We start from the raw sequence: 6,949 nt of genomic DNA on the forward strand, positions 1-6,949 counted from the left end.
ACACGATTACCCGTCGAAATATATGTGGACGAAAAAACAAAGTTCATCAGCTTGATTTGAGAAAAACTTAGTGCGTCACCCACCACGGCGATGGCGCGATGCAGGCATGCAATATTCAAGTGTCGCCGAGCTAACAGTATCGACGCACGCCTTGTCATCCCTGACAAGGCGTGACAAGGCGTTTCCTGGAGTCTGGCGCGGCCAATGCCGCGAATTTAGCCGTCGAGTTGAAGAAAAATGACATGACATATTTGTCCCAGAGGACATCACGATGGCCATGATGAGTGCATTTACATCATACTTCGCGGGGTATTTCTAACCTGGAAACAAAAAAAGCAACACACAGAAAGCAGATCGCCGCAAGCAACTGATATTCCTTTCCTATGGTGCTACAGATCTCAGTATTGACATTGGGCCGCGACGCTAGCGATATAAGGGTTATCCCATTATTTCTTTTATTGCGAAGCAATACTACTTTAGGTCGCACTTCAGCCCGTTCCGTGGCGAGGCGGTGGTAGGCACCATTGACCTTTAGCGTGACCTCACTGCGTGACGTCACACCACGTGACCTAGAGTGACGTCACACCAGCTGTGTAAAAACGGAGCCCCATCTCACGCGTCGCGAGGCGAGGCGGTAGCCACCAATGGCGGCCTAACTCCCGCTCCTCTCACCAGGAGCGCGGCGCGGCGCCCGAGTCATCCTCGCGTGTCGCGACATCAGCAGCGGCCTCCTCGCAGCCGCCGACGTTCGGCGGGTGTCGAGCATCGAGAACGTCGTCATGCGCTACTTGGACCTCTCGTCCTTCAGCTCGATACGGGCGTTCGCCAACGGCGTGCTCAAGTCCGAGATGCACCTGGACGTGCTGGTGCTTAGATGATTCACTGTAAGCCGTAACACTAGCATAACCCAAGACTACCACCAGCCATACTACCAGCTGATCCGAGAATAACACACTATTGCTTCGCAATCACCAGGCTTAACCAAGCTAAGCCACGGCCGTTTTTTTTAACTAAAAAAAAAAATGCGGCATGGGGGCCTCTTCAGGAGGCTCCTAACACCGAGTTACTTTCATATACACAGAGGATGAGTCAATTTTTTTAACACTTTCTGCAAGTAACGAGATCAACACAGACAAAACAGAGCGCAAACGTGCGAGTCCTCAGCGTCGTCGTCGTTGTCAGCACATGAATTGAGCTCTCGCTCCTCCACTTGCTGCGCCGCGTTGTCAAAATAGATTCGCTTTATGACTTCACTCCCCAAAACCTTGCGAGCTGCACGGATTGCATTGTATGGAATGGATTAGAGATAGAGGAAGCTTATTTCATCTTCTCTTTTCTATCGCAGCAACAGGAACATCCAAAAGTTCTTACTTGCCTATAGCAGCTATACTACTGCCCTGCGCGGAACTAGTAAATGGTGTGTGGGGCAGTGCTTGAAAAGTACTGGCAAAATCGAAATTTTAATTATGGAGTTTAACACCCCTATGAGCCGTAGTTTTGGTCTCCGTATTAACATTTGTTCAACGGGGGGCTCTTTGCAGTGCACCCAGTGCCCGGTAGACGCGACTGCTTTTTGTACGCTAAGGACGACACACATTTCGGTTTCTATGTGAAGGGAAGCTGTTATGAACCGATCAATGAAATGCTATAAATTTGGTAATTTCATTCCTGCGTCTTTGGCGGAAAGAAAACTGGCGTACGCGCATGTGCTCGTGCACACATGTGCTACGCAATGTGACAACTCACGTATTGGCTGCATGGTATTTCTTCGTTGCGAAATCCAGAACGGGCGGACGATCTCCCTCACTTCTTGCGTCGGTAAAGCGATGGAGCACGCCTGTCTGAGCAGAGTTAACGGCTACCTGGAGTCTAACGACACATACCGCAGCAACACGATTGGCTTCAGAAGAGGGATCCCTACCCAAGGCGCCATTCAAGGAGCAAGACATAGACACCACGGGGCGAGGCTTGAGGGCAATAATCGGACTCGATCTAAAGAAGGCCTTCGACAAGGTCGAGCACGCGGTTATTTGCAACAGAATCACGCAACTCGGCCTGGGCGAACGAACGTATCATTATATCAGAAATTTTCTTATGGGAGGACGATCACACTGGACGAGGAGGAGAGCATCCTGGCGGACATGGGCAGCGCGGGCACATCACAAGGGTCCGTCATATCACCGATGCTCTTCAACCTCGCCATGATCGGACTATCGGAAAAACTGGAGCGAATAGAAGGCATTATTCACACAGTTTATGCAGACGACATTACGATTTGGACCATGAAGGACGCAAGCGAGGGTGACAGGGAGAACAGACTTCAAGGGGAGGTGGTGGCAATCGAGAATCATCTGTAGGGCCCCCGACAAGAATGCTCGCAGGAGAAATCGGAACTGCTACTGTACCGCCAGAGGAGGCTAAGCAAACCGTCCAGAGACGTGTGGAACTACACAAAAGGGGAATCCAAATAACAACGACAAAAGGCACGAAAACATCCACGGTCCAAAAAATCAGTCCTGCGTCTCTGGATCGAAGCCAGGGGAACAAACACAGAAACCATAACGCACTGGGAAAAGAAAGTCACGCTGACCGTTAGGCTAATACAGAGAGTCTTCAACAGCAGAAGCGGCATTAAAGAAATAAACTTCGTACGGTTAGTCTAGGCCCTCGCGATAAGCTACGTCGCGTACGTGGCGGCATTCGTCCACCGGAACAAGGCTGAGAAAGACAAGGTCGACGCGCTCATAAGAAAAGCGTACAGAACGGCCCGGGGTCCTCCGCAATACAGCAGAAACGAAAGGCTATTACAGCTTGGGGTACATAACACCCTGGTCGTGTGTTATGGACGTGTGTACACTGGGCGTGTGACTAGTGCAACCCGAAAGACTATCCAGAATGAAAGCGGGCAGAGAAGTCATGGAAAACATCGGCATAAACTACCACGGAATGAAGTGCCCCAAGACGCAGATTCACCCAGACGTCCGAGCCGCGATAAACACGGGAAAGATCCCGAAGAACCTGCACCCCGTGCACAATGTCGAGAGAAGAAAATGCCGCACTAAAACGATCCTCAAAAAACCACGGCGCGTGGGAGGATGTGCTCTTCGTAGACGCCGCCCAGTACCCCCGAAATCGGGACGACAGTGGTGGTGTCGGCGGTGACGAGGGTACCTCTCTCTTCGCAATGGCGGTCATAGACACGGAAGGAAAGACCGTGACGGCGGGCTGCGTAAGGACCAGATCGTCGGAGGCAGCGGTAGAAACGGCAATCGCATTGGCTGTAATCAACAGTCGGCAAGAAGACAGAACAATAATCATTGACTTCAAGACAGCCACTGGGAACTTCACAAAAGGCTCGATGTCCACCGAGGCAGCCAAAATACTGAACCGCAGAGCAGAAGGCTTCAAGAACGGCAAAATCCCCTCCAAATACCTCAAATGGATCCCAGCACATATGGGGCAAGTAACCACAGAAGATCCGAGAACCCCTCCTAACGTCAACGAGAAGACCCACCAAGCCGCCCGAGAACTAACCCCCGCGGCTCGGACAGTGACGGCTCAACACACCGCAGCCCCCGCGGAAGGGGGGAGAACTGCGGCGCAGCTATGGAGAACGTGGAAGAGGCGACGACGACGAAGCAGTAATTTAAGACAACAGGTACAGACTGGTTACGTTCCACGACATACTGACACACTATACGAAACAAAGAGAAGCACAAACAACTCAACAGGTCTCAAGAAACAGATTGGAGAAGGTTGCAAGCCAGAACCCACCAAAACTCAATTAACTTAAACAGAGTAAATTCCAGGCAATACTCAGAAGGCGAGCTTCAAGCTTTGTAAGAACGAATGCGCCGACATGGCACATATCCTATGGAAATGTACAGAGATCAGAGCAATATACATAAAGGACAACATAGAACCGGACCTTCTCGAGGAGCGATGGCTGAGCGCTCTGGCTAGCTCGGATCTACACGACCAACTATTGGCAATCCAGCTTCCCCGGCAGCGATGGATCACCGTACATAATGCCCGGGTGACCTCAGCCTGGGCTGGCGACCTCGCAGGGGCTTTTCTCAATAAAGTTGCTCCGTCCGTCCGTTTTCATTGCGTCTTATTTATTTTAAATGTACCGCCCGCTTCTTGGCCGGCATGTGCCATAGTATGCAAATTATCTTCATGAAATTCCATGAAGTCTAGAGGAGCGAAAATAAGCGCACAAGGAGAAGTGGAACACAGATAAAAGCACTAAATTTCAACAACAAAATTTTATTTCGGGTACGGTTGTGCTTAAACGTACACAAGACTACGTGCACAGTGACATCAGTGCCCACAGAGTAACTCTATGTCAGTGCCCCTATATGCTATACTACAAGCAAGCATGACAAATATTTTCACTAACAAGAACAAAGCCAGAAAAACCCAGTTAGTGCATTGCAGATGTAATCACCTCTCTAGGCATGTTAAAATAATCAAGCTTTTTGGCGGACAATCACAATGAAGGTTGACTGTGTGGGAGATACGGGGTTCTCCTCCGTACTCTTGGGACGAAGGAACGACAACACAGTAGTGCCAACAGTCACAAGGGCATTTATTGCACCTTTCATAGATCAATGCCTGCTAGCCGAGTTGCTATCCCCAAAACATGCCGATGGGCGCACGACAAATCTAGAAGTCCGACTTACCGCGACCGCATTGCGAGCGAATATGTTCGCCCCATGCTGGATCCCAGCGCCTGGTCGCTCGCGCGTACTGTCACGCGAACGGCGTCCAAGGCGGCCACGCGAGACGGTCTCGCAGAAGCATCCGACGGCGCCCGCGCGGACGTCCGCGCCCGCCGATGACCTCGAACGCAAAGAGACCCAGCGCCTTCCCTTTCGGCGCCCAAGTAACCCCGCAGCAGCGCGACAGTCGCGCCATCTCTCGCACCGCGCTTGTACCACTCCGACCACCAGGCCACGCGAGCCGTGCGGGAAAACAGCATATCAGGGGATGCGCTATGCGGGAAAAACATCAGGGGACGCGCGAGAGTCGCGCATCCCCACAACTGTCAGATTGTTCAGTGTCAGAAAGGATACGCTCGTTTTCTGGAATTAATGTGATAGTTTCACATTTACTTCTACCTACAATAGCGATGTCCTCTGAAAAGGGGCGGCTGCGCACGTTTTGCAGTGAAACGCTGGAAAACCATCACCTGATACACTTTTCACTTTCTTTCTGCGCTGTATCTTTCTGTCAGTCTCTTGATTTCCGAAGATCGCTCTCGAGCTTATGGAGAACGGTTAGGGGTCTTCGCTTATGTTCGCATCAAAGGAAGCCCTTCGCTGCCTTGGCCCTCTACCAATGCCGCTCGCAGCCTGAAGGGGCTGAAGAGTTCTGTGCGCAGGTTGCTGGGTATGTGATCATCACTACGCTTCTTGGCCAATACCCCGTGTGGGTACGAGCCGTAGTATAATAATCATACTCATCAATACACGGGGATCATCTCAAAGAGCTAGTTGGTGTTGGCATGAAAGATATGCGGTTGTCTTAGTCATTATCATCATCATCATCATCAGCCTGGTTATGCCCACTGCAGGGCAAAGGCCTCTCCTATACTTCTCCAACTACCCCGGTCATGTACTAATTGTGGCCATGTTGTCCCTGCAAACTTCTTAATCTCATCCGCCCACCTAACTTTCTGCCGCCCTCTGCTGCGCTTTCCTTCCCTTGGAATCCATTCCGTAACTCTTAATGACCATCGGTTATCTTCCCTCCTCATTACGTGTCCTGCCCATGCCCTTTTCTTTTTCTTGATTTCAACTAAGATATCATTAACTCGCGTTTGTTCCCTCACCCAATCTGCTCTTTTCTTATCCCTTAACGTTACACCTAACATCTTCTTTCCATAGCTCGTTGCGTCGTCCTCAATTTAAGTAGAACCCTTTTCGTAAGCCTCCAGGTTTCTGCCCCGTACGTGAGTACTGGTAAGACACAGCTGTTATAAACTTTTCTCTTGAGGGATAATGGCAACCTGCTGTTCATGATCTGAGAATGCTTGCCAAACGCATCCCAGCCCATTCTTATTCTTCTGATTATTTCAATCTCATGATCCGGATCCGCAGTCACTACCTGTCCTAAGTAGATGTATTCCCTTACCACTTCCAGTGCCTCACTACCTATTGTAAACTGCTGTTCCCTTCCGAGACTGTTAAACATTACTTTAGTTTTCTGCAGATTAATTTTTAGACCCACCCTTCGGCTTTGCCTCTCCAGGTCAGTGAGAATGCATTGCAGTTGGTCCCCTGAGTTACTAAGCAAGGCAATATCATCAGCGAATCGCAAGTTACTAAGGTATTCTCCATTAACTCTTATCCCCAATTCTTCCCAATCGAGGTCTCTGAATACCTCCTGTAATTAAACACGCTGTGAATAGCATCGGAGAGATCGTATCTCCCTGCCTGACGCCTTTCTTTATTGGGATTTTGTTGCTTTCTTTATGGAGGACTACGGTGGCTGTGGAGCCGCTATAGATATCTTTCAGTATTTTTACATACGGCTCGTCTACACCCTGATTCCGCTATGCCTCCATGACTGCTGATGTTTCGACTGAATCAAACGCTTTCTCGTAATCAATGAAAGCTATATATAAAGGTTGGTTATATTCCGCACATTTTTCTATCGCCTGATTGATAGTGTGAATATGGTCTATTGTTGAGTAGCCTTTACGGAATCCTGCCTTGTCCTTTGGTTGACGGAAGTCTAAGGTGTTCCTGATTCTATTTGCAATTACCTTAGTAAATACTTTGTAGGCAACGGACAGTAAACTGATCGGTCTATAATTTTTGAAGTCCTTGGCGTCCCCTTTCTTATGGATTAGGATTATGTTAGCGTTTTTCCACGATTCCGGTACGCTCGAAGTCATGAGGCATACCGGAATCTTGGAAAAACGCTAACATAATCCATAGTC

The sequence above is a fragment of the Dermacentor andersoni genome, chromosome 1 (assembly GCF_023375885.2).
Source record: "Dermacentor andersoni chromosome 1, qqDerAnde1_hic_scaffold, whole genome shotgun sequence".
Lineage (NCBI taxonomy): Eukaryota > Metazoa > Arthropoda > Arachnida > Ixodida > Ixodidae > Dermacentor > Dermacentor andersoni.